The sequence below is a fragment of the Limanda limanda genome, chromosome 21 (genome assembly GCF_963576545.1).
Source record: "Limanda limanda chromosome 21, fLimLim1.1, whole genome shotgun sequence".
Classification (NCBI taxonomy): domain Eukaryota; kingdom Metazoa; phylum Chordata; class Actinopteri; order Pleuronectiformes; family Pleuronectidae; genus Limanda; species Limanda limanda.
The window spans coordinates 15,966,913-15,984,981 of record NC_083656.1 but is presented as its reverse complement, the minus strand read 5'-3'; the positions used below and the strand labels follow the sequence as shown (position 1 = coordinate 15,984,981).

The 18,069-nt window shown below is 39.7% G+C and overlaps 1 protein-coding gene across 1 annotated transcript in view; it reads right to left on the bottom strand.

Moving 5' to 3' along the window:
- The window catches only part of LOC133027440 (ras-related protein Rab-26), a 72,342-nt gene that overhangs the window by 45,385 nt on the left and 8,888 nt on the right, over nucleotides 1–18,069 (bottom strand).

Sequence of the window (18,069 nt, the reverse complement as noted above, 5' to 3'; positions counted from 1 at the left end):
ACTGCTGTGTCTGTGTCTCTGTGATGATGACCCCATGGGCTCCTTTTACATTTGCCCCCTGGGGGACGTTGCGGTAGTGGTTCTGCATGAAAATGTCCAAAAGGATCACACACACACCAATGTTCCTTCTTTGATGAGACCATGGAATTTGGTATTCAGTGTTGTGTTTGAGGTCTCTCTGGGGCACTAAATGAAGACCTTGGGGGATCTCTCTGACTGAACAAGCAGATTCAACGGCACTTTTGAACTGGGAGAGGAAATCTGAAATTAAAGCATTGGCCGAACCCCTCATCCATAGCTAAGCATAATAATTATATAACCCCTGTAAATCTGCCACCATTATTATGGCATGTTTGTATTGAGAAAGCAGAAACTGTAGCAGGTGCAGCAAAATAACTGGAATCTACCCACCTGCCCAATAATGGAAGAAAGCTGTTCAATATGGAGGAGTGAGCACTGATACAAGCATGTCGAATATTACTCTGTATTACTGGCCAGGTTGATGTTGATAACGCTATAAAACTGAGACTTTAATCACAGGCTGGAGAAACCCTGCAGGAAACCAGTTTCACAATTGGCTCAGCATATGGTTTGTGTGTGAGTGAGTGGATGTGAGCTAATCGCATCCTCCTAATTTATTTGGCCAATCTTCTTAACGCCTCATCATCTGCACCAGAAGTTGTTTTTATGTACCGATCGCTGCTTTGGTGCTGGCAGTTTGGACAGCTTTTGCAATTGGTCCATTCACAATGCATTTGCCTCATTCTTAATGCATTTCATCCATATTGCATGGGGGATATTGTTGATATTGAGTTATAGTTAATTTACCTTTCAAATGGGGCTTCTATTTGAGATACTTCTATTTGGCTCTCCAATATTCCTATTTTCACTACAGAACTCACTGCCTGAGCTTCTGAGACTTGCAGAATCAGTAACGTCTTAAAACAATTATTTGTTTTACTTAGGGCTGCTGCACACTAGAGGATATACCCCTTCAACAATCGTGGGGGTGCATGTTCCCGACTGGAGGCGAGGCGAAGCCAATTATCTGCCCAAATAATTCTGAAGAGTGAGGGGTTTACAAAATAATCGTAATTCTACAAATTGAGTCGGAGCCTCCCTGAACTCCAATCTGAAATATCAATGATTGACAGACCACAAAACGTCAGTCAACCTCAACTATGCAAGTTTTCCACACTCCAGTTCAGAAGGTGGAGGTAATGTACCTAAAAGTTTATTCGGCACCTGCTATTAAAAAAACATTGGATCACCTGTCCTAACTCTTCACTCAGGAAATTAAGGGATCTAACTCAGACTATATTCGTTTTTAATAAATTAAGACAAACTCAGACATAAACAAGCAAAAAGCATTATGTTGTTATTTGGACATTAAACTTGAATGTAATTACACATTAGATGAGACTTTCAGGGGTGCAGCCATCCAAACCATTGCTACTCAGCTTTAGCTCCACCAGAGCAGATGTTTCCAGGCTTTCAACTCATACAAGTCACCGAAGGTTTGTTGTAAAATTCAGTTGATGTGATCCGTTAATGCAACAACCACAGCTGAACGACTTTTTTCATGTCTGGTAAAGGCAGCGCTGACAGGGATTGGAGCCAGAGTGTTACAGTGACATGGGGTGTTACTAATGTTTCACTTTACACTAGAGCGGAGATGTTCACAGCACTGTGTGTAGGCCGGGTGTTTACATAACTGTGAGTCCACGACATCCTGCAGAGTGTTTTGGCGTTGATGTGAAATCTATCAGAGGTGAGCAGATGGAAATATGTGAAGCAGTTTCCATGGAGAAATCAAAGAATGAACAAAAAAATCCCTTCTTTCCTAATGTGGTTTCGTACGACCCCTAAGATGCAACAGTGTTTCAAATGTGGTGTAACTGTTGAGGTCGCTGCGTCGACTGCAAACTGTGCTTTGAAACAGGCTTTGGTTGCTTTCATACTCAGGCAGGTTGTGTTACTAACTGACACAAATCCTAGTGGCACATTTCATGTGTTGGGCCAGTGGACAAATGAAAAATCTCTTTGTATCTGCTGTCCACAGAGCACTGCAGCCTTCTGCAATCAGTTAATGCCTGCGCCTGAATGTCATCCCATAAAATGATAACGATGGTCATGGAGACCTTGACATTTGACCACCAGAATCTAACCAGTTGTGAACATTTTGAGTCAAATCCGAAGATATTCCCTCAAGGCGAACGAGAGATATCATGTTCACGAGTGCGGGACGGAAGGACGCACAGCCCCAGAACATTAGGCCTCTGGTGCAGAGGCATAGAGTCGCCCAAACGCTGAAGATGTAAAGCTCAAACTGAAAGTTCGACCGACAAACACACACAGTCCGTTTTTTACACATAAACAATAATCTGCATGGCCGCCCTGCTAATGATTTTTCAATAACCTGAGACTCTGATTGCATCTCATCTCCCATCCTCTTCTCCCCTCTCCATTTCTCTCATTGTCCCCTCTGACCTATTCTCTTCCTCACTCTCTTTCTCAGTGCGTCTCACTCTCCCCTTCCCTAACTCTCTTGTTTCGATCAGATGAGGTCCGTCAGAGCGGCTCAATAACCAAAGTGATGGACCAGAGAGAGACCAGAGAAGTGGGAAGTCTAACGAAGTGCAACAAGGAGTTGGATTAGTTGAGAATTAGATGACATAAGAGTCTAGCGTGTCTGAGTTCACGGGATCGTCTCTGTGATCTCAGTTTTATAAAGCAAACGGACATCTGTTACATGAGAGGACCACAGTCTCTGAGGGTCGTTTTTTGGAAGAACATCTACATAAGAGTCCTGCAGTCAGACAGAAAACAAATGTGTTTCATGAGAAGGATTGTGACCCAGCATATAGACACCTTCAACCCCATCCAACTGATTATCCACTAAGAAGTAAAAAGAAATGTGTCCTATTACTGCGTGGTGGGGATTGAGCAGATTTGATTGACAGTGGACTGACTATCAAAATCTGGCATTTGTCCAAACCAAACATACAATTTCTGAGACATGATGAGACATTCTAGAGCCACTTTACATTTAGTGTTTATTTTTTGCTTATCTCCTTCCCTAAAAATTAATGAAGCAAGCTAAATAGGAATTCAGTGTTAAAAGCTGAAACCAAAGAGTCATGGATGTGTGTGTCTACTAGCTGATAAGAATGGCAGTGGTAAAGTGGAAGATTTCGAAATGGGCTTTGGCAGACAGACAACTTTTAAGATTCACTGTAGTTGCCCGAGAAGTATGCACACAAACACACACACATAAACAATTATTAATTGTACATGCAAATGACAGTTATAGAGGACGACTAAAAAACAAATTAAAAACAACAGTTGGACATATTCATTATTACAACACCAAAATACTTGACAGTTATTAAATCCCATTAAGATGATACAAACGCGCACACAAGCAAATAATAAATACACAAATACCTGCAGACAGTGTTGAGCTGTTGACAAACCACCATTAATATTCAACAGTGTCCATAATCTTTAGACAGCTCTAAGCTAACTGTCAATCAACCTGCCAGTCTGACCTGACTTAGAATATATATATATATATATATATATATATATATATATATATTCTAACGCAATAGTGCACATTCTGAGCCAGAGTCTGTGTAGTAGCAGTTGGAGGATTAAGAAATGGTAGCAAGGTCCAGCCAATGCAGGTGCTCGACCAATCCCGAGAAGAACTAGCTAAAATGACAGAAACAGTATTTGAGAACATGGAAAAAGCAGTGTTTATGACCTATGCTGCAGCCAGCCACCAGGGGGCAATCTAGGTGTTGTGGCTTTAGGTTTGGGGAGCAGTCAGGTCATTTCTTTTTTTAAGATTTTTGTTTAAGAAAGTTGTTTTCAGTACAGATGAATTGACCAATCAAGACATGGCTGCTCACACTGCAGACAAAGAAGCAGACAGAGAACTATTGAATGGGTTTGCCCATTAACAATTTTGGAAAAATGAATTCAATCAGACAACCATGTCCTCAATTACGCTGACAAAGAAAGACGAAAACAAAGTGAGATGGAGGATGGAGACATTATGTAAAAGACTCCAATGTCATTAAAACCCCGCACTTTCTAAGAGATCTGTCAACAGCTGCATCATGTTTCGTAAACTGAAGCAGAATGTGAAATTAATAAGAACTGTAACTATTACATTTTTATTAACAATTTACCTGCAGATAATTTTTCTGAAAGTGCTCATAGAAAATCGTCAAATGTCCAAAACCTAAAGATATTCTATATATTACTGTCATGCCAAACAAAACCACCTGTATCTTCAAATTTGAGAAGCTGGATCCAAAGAGGTAATTTTTAGACGATTAACAAAGTAAATTTTCTGCAGACTAACTTGCTGATTAATCGATTAAACCTTTTAGCTCTGATGGTCACAACTGTTGAAACAAAATAAGCTTTTCACAGCCTAGACAGCTGTATTGATTTGTTTGCTCACATGTTGGTGAGATGGATGAACGCTAGAGACTGAGAAAGGCACAAGAAGCTAATCTGGTGTAAAAAAAATATCTGTAACTTCAATGGAGCCCATAGTTCTACCAAGGCAGATTTTCCACTTTTAAATCATATTCCATATACCTATAATGACATTAGATAAGAGCTTACTTGACTATTTGAACGCACTCCAACTTGCTCAAGAAGCCTGGGTGGAAAACATAGACTGCACGGAAACAAGAGAGACACAATATCAATGAATACCTGGTCTCTCACACTGTGAGGACGGTAATGTCTACCATAAAAGAGAGTTCTGTTCTATTAATGGATTCCTTGTCGCTTCAGTGCTCATAAAAATATAATGTTACTGTAACCTGAGGTGGCAGATGGCTGTTTACAAGCCATGTGTTGTAACCATCTGGGAAAGCTTTGGAGAAAAAGGTTTGGAAAAGGGCATGCGTATCCAAAGTAATACTGTGTCATCCAATCACCTTCGGTCTATCATGCAGATGTAAGACAGGAGAGTACAAACTGTCCTTGACGCCCACAGCAGGACGCTGATTGGTCAGAACCACTTTGGCCAAAAGTGCATCACGTGGAGCCTTGCAAGGTAGATTCTCACTCACTGTAAATCCAGCTGCCTCGCAAAGTTATCGTAGCTGTATCTTTTCTAATCTATCAGTTCCAAGCAGACGGAAATTTTCCCTCAAGCCCTATAGAGACCTAAAATAAAAAATGCAGTGTTAGCTCATTAACCTTGTGGTGAGGGTGCAGAATGGACTGTGGGGGAAAGTCCTGATGGTTGGTTGAACCGTTTCACTCTTTAACGTGGGGGTTTGATTGATATTTTATTCTCACTCAAACAGTTGGGGTCAACTTTGCATGTGTCTAACCATTTTTATCGTTTCATCTCTAATGGCGTACTAGGTTATTTGAATGTAATACAGCAATCATTCATGTTATCAGTAACACACATGTGCTGTGTAAATGGCCTCATTTCTAAAATGTTTAGTGGGAGAAAAAAACAATTAATCCAATATTTAATCTGTAGAAATATAAGATGTGTTCTTTTGCTCTTATAAGTGATCATACTCTATAGTCCTCAAAATCCCACAAACCTTCCTGTTGCTCTTAAATATATCTGGCAATACTTTCTCACCTTGTGTATATATACACACACACACGCGTCTTATGTGAGCTCCTCAAACAGAAGGAGCACCCTGCCGTGTTAGCTCAGCAGTCTGGAGGAAAGGGACTTGAATTTGCTCTGGATAAGAAGCCAACACAGCACCATGATTCAGATAAAATAAAAGATAAAGGCACCATGTGAAATGTGTTGGAGGCATTTAATATAAGACGTCAATTTGTTTCCTGGTTAATCATTAACTTAAAAAAAATACTGGCAGGAATTAACTTGTGATGTTTTGCCTTGACGGGTTGGAATTGCACATCCAAGAGGTCCCCTGTTGTTAACGGAATTATTTTCCATTCGACTCTCTTTTTTGAGATTGAATCTTTCTTTCGCATTAAGATGTGGTTAAAGAGATAATCACTCACTTGTGTCCATGAGAAATGATTTTAGCCAAGCAAGAGAGGATATTGTTTGATGAGAAATGTTAATTGGCTGGTCATTTTGTCCAGACCTTAATATCAGGTGTTGGAGGGATCAACATGAAACTTTTGACAGACCCTTATGGCCCAAAATCTCAATCCTCATGACTTTTAATGTGGAACGTGACAAATATTGGGTCTCTTGATATGATGCAGGTATTCATGGTTCCCAGATGATGAATCCTGCAGAAATTAGTGATTCCAAGTCTTTTCCTGTAGTTCCTCCAGCAGCTGAAGTATCTACAACATAAACTGGTCCAGGCTGGTTTCCAGTGGCTGTATATAAAAGTGGACGAAGAGTCCCGTTGTGGAAAGTGAAGCCAACGTGTCTCAGTTGCCCCCTGGTGGCTGGCTGCACTACAGGTCATTAACTGTTCCTCCTCCATATTACTGGACGGGACATGACTCTAACTAAAGTCAGAGTTAACATCAGATAAATCCAGTAAGTTTGCTGAGACCAACTAAAGCGTGTATATCCACACGACCTCACTATCGCTGCTCCATCACTGACTAAGTTTAAAAAATATATATTTTGACTTCATATCTGCATAGTGAGAGACAGTGATGACACATCGTCTATCTTTAAATGTTTGAACATTATACCTGCCATAACCAGCACATTGACAACAACATTAAAAGCCTGTGGCCATTCTGAGGTTAGCTTCTAGCTTGAGGCATCAATGTCCACCTTCCGATTCGAGACTCTTGTTCTTATTAAGTTTGAATGCACTTACATGTACTTCAGTCACCTTGGGGAAAAAACGTGTCTGCCATTTGAATGAACTGTAACAGAGCAGTTGATCTCTCTGGAGACTTGTCCTCCTGCTCCAAGGTTAAATCCACTGAGGAGACGGAAGTGTTTTGAAAGAAAAAAAATGTGGAGGTTTTCAGCTCAGAGAATAAATCAAAATGAAAGCTGAGGATTTCTGCATGAGGTTTGTGGTTTGGTTAAACGCATATGTGAGAAGTGACTAAAGGCTGAAAACCAATTTTGACACACTTATCCCAGGTGGGTTTACTTAGTCTTGTGTCATCGCAGCCAGTCTTGCTGAATCTGTTGGCTTGAAAGACATTTCCTCTCCTCTTCTCTCATCATTTCATCCTCAGTGGTTTGGCACAGACATGGCTCACACCCTGTATTTGGCAATAAGATAAACTAATCCTGGATTTGTCACACTCTACAACCCTTTCTCTTTCCCCTCTATTTTTTTTTTTAACTCATCTTATTATAAAAGCACCCCATGCCCAGCTTCCCTTTCAAAACTTCATCTTCCTTCCTCCCTTTCTCACCCTCCTCTCTGTCTGGTTCCCTCATGTTCTGCTCTGGCTTGACCTTTGTGATTTCTGCGCAGCTCGCTCTGTCGATCAAGTCTTAAAATATTTAACCGTGTGCTCCTTTTTTCCCCTTCCATTTCCATTTTTGTCATCCTTCTCTTCCCATATTAGTATCAATGTCTTACTGCTCCTCACACTGACTATTCCCCATCTCGCTGGTTTGTATAGCCAGGGACCCATGAGAGGTCTCTCTCTTTCTCTTCCTTTCTTTGGCCTGTCACAACTTTTAGTAAAGATTTAAATATGTGGGCAGCCAGCCACAGAGAGTTTGACTTGGCCACTTTAAAACGTGTCTGTTCCACTTGTCTTCTCTTTCCATCTCAGGAGAAGGCTCCAACACTCCTTGAACCTGTACTCTTTTCAGAGGTTCCCTGGAGATACCATTCTTGGTTAAGGAATCTGAATCGAGATTTATATCATTATATTCCCTCCCTGCTAATTTTAATGAGGTGCTGTTGAGTTTAATGGTCCTCCACTGCCTTTTTTATGGAGAGAAAGATTCTTTCTTTGGCTTCTTTTCTTCTCGTTTGCAGCAGTCCTCATAATACATGCTGTTGGTATTGAGCATGTAATCACTGGGGGATGTTTTGTTTTTCATGATCACGGATACTTAATCACACAATATTATCATCATCCATGTCATTACACTCTTCTTCATATTACCAACCCGGCAAAGGACGTTATTTTGTCATTAGCAAAATTAGATTGAATAACACATTTTCTATTTATTTTACAACACAATTTCATTGTCGTTTTTAAGGCTTATTAACTCACGAAAACGTTTTAGCTTTGGTTGTACAGAGGTTAGTGATACGAATCATTTGAAGTTTGCCAATAAATAAATATATAAAATAGCTGCTGTGACTTTAAGAGTAGAGAGAATAAGCCAAAACAATAAAGCTGTATTGGTGATTATTTTTCATTTTCAGAATAACAAGAATTACCAAGGGCAGTTTCCATCTACATAGCTCTACATATTTTTTTCCAGATTCATATAAAGTCACTGTGAAATCAAAATACTTCAAAGGGCCAAAAAACTATTTTTTTAGGACACCATGACCTTTTGACGACCAAAATCTGGTCAGTTATCAGTTAATCAGTGATCAGTAATCGGTTCATCCACAATTCCAAGTGAATTGTGCCAGATGTAATGAAATTCCCTACTCGTAGTGCTAAAATATCAGATTCACAGGAAAATAAGATCACTCTGACGTTGACCTTTGCCCTCCAGGCCACCAGATTGTAATCAATTCATCTTTGAGTCCGAATGATTGCTTGTACCATATTTTTAGACATTTCCTCAAGCTGATCTTAAGATATCACTTTCAAGAAAAACATGACATACTTTGTCAGGCCACTTTGACCTTGACCTTTGGCTACCAACTTCTTATCAGTTCAAGCTTGAGTCCAAGTGAATGTTTGTGCCAAATTTTAAAAAGTGCCTCAAGGCATTCTTAAGATATCGTGTTCACGTGAATGGGACGGACAACCCGAAAAACATGAGCAGAGGCATAGAAAATATTGATTAGAGCAGCTTTAAATATTCAGTGAACTTGGACAAACATAATTGAATGAACCTGTTGTTCAGAAGTGTGCTGAATCCAAAGAATTATCAAGGATTAAAGAGCTTGTAGAGCCTGTGTTAGGGTATTAGAATAGACTTTGCAGACTGCCTTGATTTTAGGGTGCAGCGTGTAAAGCCCGGATAAACCATTCAATCCTTGCCCAGACAAGATAGCATTACCCAAACAATAAGCTGGAAATCCTATTAGGGCATGTCGCTTTCTCCCAACAAGTCATACTGGGCTTTAAAACTTCTGCTTGAACCCAAGTGTTATCTCTCTGTGTTTTTAAAAAGGAAACAGTTACCAACATCTTCTAGTTTAAGTAGTCTAGGAGCAATGTGTGATACTGCAGCATTTTCCAGAGGATTAAATATTGTTAAGCTGAGAGTCTGGGCTGGACACTTGATGAAAAGTCGTTGTGTATCTGTGTTTTGATGAAGATGAGGGAAATTGCTTACGGTTGCTGTTTTATAGATACAGTCGTCCTGGGCTTTTCTATGTAAAAGGGAACATGTTTGCACCTGATAACCAAAACTGTTGTTGTTGCCTTATAATTCATCCTTTCCGCCTTTATTTTCTTTGTAACTGCCGTTTCTTAGATTATTGTGATTAGAGAGCGACGCTGACATTTATTATTGCACTTTCGGCAGATGGAACAAGGGAGAGTGAGAGGGAGGGAAAGAAAGACGTGTGCGCATAGGGGGGAGATATGAAAGGACAGAAGATGGAAAACAGAGTCATGGGCATCAGAAAATCTTTGTTTGTGCGTACAGTCATGCTTTTTTTGTGCTTCTTTGTGTACTTGTGTGCGTATATGGAATTTGTCTCTGTGGTTGTTTGTGTTTCAGTGTGTGAGTCAGACACTTAACCCCCCAACACCCTCCTGCTCTGCTGCTCATCCTGCTCTCTCAAGGGCAGGTAGTGGTTTACTGAGATAAAGGAGGATTACACAGTTGACAAAGACAGAATTCAGAGCAGCATTATTCATTTCCAAAGATGCACAATCGGAAATGACCCTGTTTTGAACAGCACTTAAATGTTTCTCTTCCCTTCAGGGTTTTTATGGAGGTGTTCATCAAGGAACATCCTGAGGACCTCTTTCATTCGCTGAAACAAGTGTCTCTTTTGTCCTTTGTCACTTATCATGAATGACCTCACAGTTTGGGTGTAATAACAGTTTCATTAAACGTTTGTTAGATGGTATAAAGACAACCAGCCGGTGACTGAAAGATTTTTGTGAGACATTAATTCACAACAAATCTGAGATAAGGTGTTTTCTTCTTGTGACAGTATTCCTTTATTGACGATCACAATATGGCAATGTGCCACTCATTAAATACAGTTCAATGAACCGTGTGTTACTGTCAGACAAGACAGTCACCAAGAAAAGCAACCACGTTTTAATTCATTGCAGGAACTGCAATAAATATTCATAGTTGTTGTGTGTCTAAACCAAACCTTAACAATAGAGGTGTCACATTATAAGAAAATGAAGTGAAACTAAATTCAAATCATGCTGGCCTTTTTCAATGGTGACACGTTGGTTAAGAAAAGTTCTTGTTGTGGTTTAACTGTTTAATACAGCACTTTTCTTATCTTGATGACCACTCAAAGTGTTTTACAATACAGCTTTGTAATTCACCCACACATTTATACACAGCTTGTATGTTCAGCACTTGTCTGTCATACATCAATCAGCAACCAGGGGCTATTAAGGGTTCAATATCTTGACCAAGGACACGTACGCTGAATGGGGGACCCTCTGATTAGTGGATGACCCCACTCAACTTCCTGACCCATAATCTGCCCAATTCTCTTTCAGTATTCAAGACAGTTTCTCCAGTATTGCAGTAAATTCTTACAACAGTTAATACTGTTGATTGTTCTGAAATAAAACTAACACCGGCGTCATGACCTAAAAAGAGACAGTTTATTGTATTTAATTCACAGTATTGCTACAGGCGTAGAGCACCGAAACAGTAATTTTGAAGAGCACTATGAGGGTTGTGTGTTGGCCTTGAAATAGCTACAAAACAAAGCAAACTATTTCCAGCACTGTGCTGATGGGCTTGTCAAAGCGTTCAGCTCCAGTCGTCATTATTCAAATTAAACGCCCTCATTTATTTATTTTCTGTATTGAAAAATCACTTTTGCTGCGGGAGGTTTGTAAATCACTGTTGACAAGGGCCATGTTACCAGCAGATAAAAAATAATCTAAGCTCACTTTTTCTCACCGTCAAAATCATAGTTAATGCTGTGGTAGTCTGGTTCAATCATAACACGGAAAGAGGATGATATTGCAGAACACCAGACCCAGTATTGCAGTCTGTATAATGTGTTATTATAGGAGAGAGGAAGAGGCAATAACGTTGAAATATTTAATTATCTTGTCATCCTCCCGCCTTGGTGTTCTCCTCTGTAATAAATGCAAACTTCTCTTCAAACTGTCTGTGAGAGGCTGCTACCTGATCCATTTATTTTAGGATAGCAGTCTCAAAGGACATCATATCTTGACGTGGAGGTCTTTGAGGTACAAATAAATTCATCAACTTGGTGGGCAGCAGCCTAAGATCCAATCAAAACCCCTGAAAGTGGAATAAAACCATACACAGAAAGTTGTTCTCAACAGAATGAGAAAACAACACTGATTAAAACATGCTGTTTACTCTGTTATGAAAACACACACAGAAAAACTGCACCTGGTGTTTGGTAGATATTTATTTTCTACTTTATAAAAGGTGAACAGACTCATGGATATGAGCACAAGCAGCCGATCATAACAAGCGGCATAAAAACACTTGGTGAAAACGATTGAAATAAAACATTTTTATTGACAGCTTTGTTTCCACCATAAAACGTGTTTAAAAGCTAATTTATGCTCGATAGAGCTTCCTGTCTGTGGTCTGCCTTCATTGCGCTGTATTTATGCACGTCTTCTAAAAGCCTGTACGTATTTGCAGCCTTTCCAATCAATGATGCAAATACCCTTATCTTTCTGATGGGCTCCATTAGACGTGGCATCTATTGCACTTCTGTCCGTCCTGGCAGAGGGATCTCTCACATGTGGCTCTCACTGAGGTTTTTAAGTTCTTTTAAAAGGGTTTATAGTGTGGTTTTTCTTTAGTCTTGTTGGTGGTTAAGGGCAGAGGATGATACAACTTGTTAAAGCCCTATGAGACAAATTGTGATTTATGAATAAGGGCTATACAAATAAAATTTGATTGATGATTGATTGATTGATTGATATGGACAAAATGGTGAATCACCATCGGAAATCGTGGGATGGCAGTGTAGCGAAAAGGGGAAGTGAATCAATGATAGGACATGTACAACAAATTTCAACAATGGTGGGACTCTTTGAGTAGAGACTTTGCAAGTTGGTAAGATACTACACTCACTTTGTCACAGGGGAAAATAATGCATTGAAGTATGTGGGCAGTGATGTTTACATCATTTGATACTGACATATCTCTTTACGAACATAAAAGTAATGAGCCTGCGACAAATTATCGATTGTCATCAACAAATCAACTATTACAAATGACCATTTCCTTGCATTTTAAATGAACAACTTCCAAATGTCTTCATTAGCTGCTTGACAAGATGCACTATCCTGTGATGCATTGTCTCTGCCATGTTACATTACGGAAGTAAATCGTAACACATGGACTCAATTCATGTTCACTACCATAAGACTGAGATCTCGAGGACAGTGCACACCCACCTACACATGTGACCTGCACCCATTGGACAGTGGTAGCTGTCAATCACACTGTATCCATGTCCCTATTTTATTTTAAATGGGACCATCATTTACTAAATGAACATCATGCTGTCTTTATGAACTAATGAAACTTGGCAATTGTTTTTTGTAACAAGTGGAGTCGTCCTCTGCTGGTCATTTGACAGAATACAGGTTTCAGTTGCTTCCGCATTGGCTTCACTCCTGGACCTGGAGTCTCCATACATTTGTATATACAGTCTATGCTACCTAGACAGTCAATGATGTATAATCATGCTGAAAGTTTAACATGTAGTTTCATAATACCTAAAAGACAAAAACACAGAAAAACCTGAGACTATATTTTCACTTATGTAAGTTGGAATAAATTTAAAACAATTGTTGTCTAAAACAATATTTAAATTACTCGAATGGCACAAGAGTTCCACATTGAAGTGTGTATACGTGTGTTTGTGTGTGAGGGTATACGCTCTACAAAATACAACCCTGCTACAGCCTTCAGCAGAGGGTTGTACACAGCCATTATTTGTAAATATCATTATTATGGAATTAAAAATTATACATATGGTTTGGACAGGCAGAGGCAGAGAGAAGAGCTGCAATTTTTCCACAGCAGACGCCTCATAGGAACATTAATTGATCACAGAGGTACCACCTTACCCTTCCACTGAGATAACGATTTATGTGAGAAGGGGTTGATCTATGACATGCAAAGGGGAAGGAGTAGGACAACACAAATGCTCACTTCTTCTGACTCCGTATTTAAGTTTTTTTTAATACATGCTGGTTTTATTTAGTGTCTATTGGCAGGAACCCTAATTCCAATATGTATAAAAAATTTGATTTGTCGGACTTAATCAATCAGTGATTCCTCTGAGCATGTTACAGGTCAGAAATGCAGAAGGAAAATTCAAAGCAGGTTTGTTGATTGATGGTTCAGAATGTCTTTTAAAGTCTGAAACATCTGCCTGAGCCAGTTTATGAATATGCATGACTGTGTTGTGCGGATCGCTTACGATAACGGTGTGTTCTAAAATAGTGTAGACACTTAGTGTGGCTGGATAGAAATGCAGTTTCTAGAGAAGCGTCTAGTTGATCCTCTGAATTTGCAATGAGATAAAGGCACTGAAGGCTCCCTGAAGGTGTTTTGCTCCATTAGACCGTCAAGCAAACAGCTAAACAAATGACAGGCTCTTGCAATTGTTTGTGGACTGTGATGAAGTCAGGATGTCTTCTTTAAGGTCAGTTGGAACTTTCTATCAGCTACGGATACATACGTAGGCAAAATGAATACAAACGCTTAAGGGGTCTTCGGAACCTAACAAGAGCTGCAAAATGCTGATCTGAAGTAAATGCAGCACTGGCTATATCATCTTGATTTGCCTTTTTCACAAGAACCCTCGACCAATTTTAGGTGTGTAATGAAAGTACCCACTTTTCAGACTAGTCTATTCATTAGACTCCCTTCAGAAGGGTGCTTGAATCAAATAGTAGAGCAGATACTGAATAGCTAAAAATCAGTAAGTTTTCTCAGAAGTTTTTTTGACTTGAGTATTTAACTTTTCAATCAAAATCAATTAAGCGTCAAAATAAAGTCACATAATGTAGTTAAATGAAAGTGTATTCACACTGCACTTTTCTCATCAACCACTCAAAGCTCTTTACATTTCAAGTCACATTCATTCACACTGCGCTTTTTCTGTCACACACCATTCACGCTCTGACAGAACACAGATCAGGAGCCTAAGGAAACTTCGGCATGCAGACTGGAGGAGCCGGGGATCGAACCGCCAACCTTGGTTAGTTGACAGAGTCAGCCATTTGATCAATTTAAAGTGAACTGTGTCAGACGGTAACAACTTAAGAGCCAACTCAGACAAACAGGGAACACGTCTAGAGTCCCAAATCCAATGCACCTGCCACGTTGCAGGTGTTTAGCCAGGACCAACACATGCACATGCTGGGCCTGGCTAAACACCAAACGCTAAAATACAGAGGGTCAATCCCTCAGCTGGGACTTCTATGTGTATGAGGTGTGAGTCCAGAGCTCATTCTACTCAGTGAGACAAAGAGGCTGAGTGGATTGGTTCGAATGGTTGGAGCCTGCCAAGTTTCACAAATTCAGCATAACCAAATGTAAAAAGAAGAAAGAAATGCAGTTACATTTTTAACTGTCATTTTTAAATACATTTCTTTTTACATGTTTGAAAAATAATTACAAAGCATTTTGAGAGAGTTATGTTCTGTTGTAAAAGTTATTATTAAATGAGGCTCAGACAGTAGGAGACGTTTTTAACGAGGAGGAGGAAGAAGCAAGAGGATCTGGGCCAGTTTTCCAGCTTTGTTCTTTTAAATAAATGTTCACTAAGTTAAAGGCAATGATTTACAATAAAAACTAAATGTTTGAGCTATCAACTGTATTTTACCAAAGACTCCATCTGCTTTAGAGGCAGAGAAATGAAAGTATATGCAAATGTTGGCAACTCTTTTGGCTCTTCAGAAAACCCTCAGGTTTTACGTGTGTTAGTTTTCAAACAATGCTTCAGTTTAGAGGCTGTTTGTATTCAGCCGTCTTAGGTCTTAATATAGGTTTGTTATTACCTTGAAAAAACCATTAGCATTACTTACTGTACCATTATGAACACACTGTTAAGAAGTATGAGGGACCCTGATTGGCTAATGGCTGTTATAATGGTACATTTTAGTTTAAGAGTGCATAACAGAAGCCCATTAAAAAAGCGTTTTTAAAGAGCTTATAAAGTGGTTCTGTCTGTTGAACCTGAGCGCTTACGTTAAAGCTGTGTGTGTTATAATAATCATAATAACAGATTAAAACATCTAATGTCTCTGTGATGCTCCATGAAAACCCATCAACTTATAGAGAATGTGTGAAATTGCCTTCAATCCCATTTACACGATAATTGAACTCCTGTTTGGACAGACATTAGGGATTTCTTTGTTTGGATGAAAGGAAGTGATTAAAATATGACGATTAAAAAATATTGCTGCACCTAAAAGGCTGATGTTATGTAACCGCTCAAACAAAAACAAAAAACGTATTCTGGTTTGAAGCCATTATAATTTGCTAAAAACTGAATGAAAGGAATGTCGTGCGAAGCTGTGCACTGGTGAGACAAAGCGACAAATTCTTTGAGCTCAAGCGAGATGGAGCGAGAAAAGAGGTGAATAACTCTGTGTTTGTTATTTCTCATAACTGTGACGGACTGAGGCCAATTTTGTCTGTTGGAAATGAAAGGAGTTTGTTAACATGATTCTGTCCATTTATCTTGCAACAATACACACACACACACACACACACACACACACACACACACACACCATATTCCTCCCTCAGTAATATCATCTGTCATTTCCGAGCTGCGTTGCCAGATAATGCCGCGCACTGACGCTGCTGTTTTCAAATTAAAAAGCAATCCCTTTGATTTATCCTATGACACTATCTGTACTATAAAACTTCTAATTATAAATCTCATCTTCACCAGGGACGATGATAACCTGAGGGTTAAGCAGCAGACGTTTGATTTATTTATGAAAACACGTTTGAACAACTTGATCAAAGATGGTACGGAGCCAGTATAAATATAAACTCACAGAGGGGGCGGGTGAATGCGTACGTACAGGATCTTCAATCGCCGGTTTGGAACCCCTTGATTGGCAGAGGGGAAAGTGAAGGCGCCATGCTGCCGAACGCTCCGGCTGACACGGTGAATGTGTCATTGAGTGGGACAGCTGTCACACGTGCATTTGTTTTATATCTATGGAGAAGAAACGGGATGAAACTCTAACTCCTCCCTAAGTTGTTAAAATACATTTACTTACCTTTTAAAGGAGACTGGGGAAAAGGGTAGTAGCTGGTAGTTGAAATTAAAGTCCTTTATTTACAGAGAAATGAGGCAACCAACAGAAACTAGGTCCTGTGAGTGTTGCTCAAACAATCCCAGTGAGAGCCTCCAGACTTAAAATAACAAAAGGAACGAAAGACTTAAGTATTACATTTTATCCTTCAAGCAACAACTCTAAAATGTGTCCCTAAAGAAAACTACAATCGAGCCAAAACTCAGGTTGGATCATTTTATGTGTGATATTTCGCTTCCCGTGGACATAAATAAGTCCTCCATGTGAAATCTTGTGTCAAAATGTAAAAAGCATCTTGCTCCAGTGGAGCCGCTGTGATTGAACTGGAATGCTTCCAAATCGGAGCGCACTGAGCTGGGAGAGTGTGAAGCAAAGGATTTTTTTTTGAATGCCATCCCAGAATGAATACAGTCCTCAGACCCATCTGTAAAACGTGTCCTCACATGCAGATTTCGGTCCTGGTTCGATGTGTGGCTGCAGCAACAACAACAAATAAAAACCCTCGCCTCCTCCAGTCGATGACCTCGGTCAATCCGGAGGCTCGAGAGCACCTGAAAGCCACCGAGCGAGCGGAAGCATTTTCCACTTCGTTGCCATGGTTACTGGTCCATAACAACAGTCTCCCGGGAGCCCGGCGAGCTCTCGAGGAGTCACGTGACGCAAAACGGGGAGAAAAGTAAAAACTGAGCAGACCTGCAAACCTTTGACTAACACAGATCTGTCTCCAGGTCCCTGGGTTCCAGCGCCCCCCCCCCCCCCCTTTACTGTGGGGTCAAGTTATATAATGGCTATAATTTACCAGAGGAGCAAAATTAATTCAAATGAAAACCAACAGCAGAGAGGATTAGGAATGAAAGGAAGAGGAGAGGAAATGATGGGTTATATAACAGAGCAGAAAATGCAGCTTTGACTTTCCACTGTTCCTAATGTTGTTTTGATCCTGTGGCAGCTTATTAGCACGAGTGTGCTTCATCATATTGCTTATTCATGAACATTGACGCGCGTCTGCGTGTGGCTCATATCCAGCTCATGCTGCATTAGAAGAGCAGACCTTCAATTCTGTAATGTGTTTTTGACATTTTTGATGGTGGTTAAATTGTTCATAAGTTCATTGTTTAATTACACCCATTTATACGTACATAATGCATATAATTAAGTATTAATATTGTATACCATACCTGCCTATAAACTTAAAACAGTCTATAAATGCATATATGAGTTTATCTCCTTATTCTAATGCGCATATCCTGTTCACATCCTGTGTATCTGCGACTGTAACAAGTCATTTTACAGAGCGTTGGATCGATAAACCTTGTCTTATCTTATCTTCACCTTTATTATAGTTTGAGTTCTTTATCACTTGTGCAAAAGAGCAACGTTCACCAGAAGAAAACTGATGATTGTAAAAAATAAAAGAAGACAGCACAGACTTTTATCAACGCTTAACAATTCTCCAACTTTTTTTTT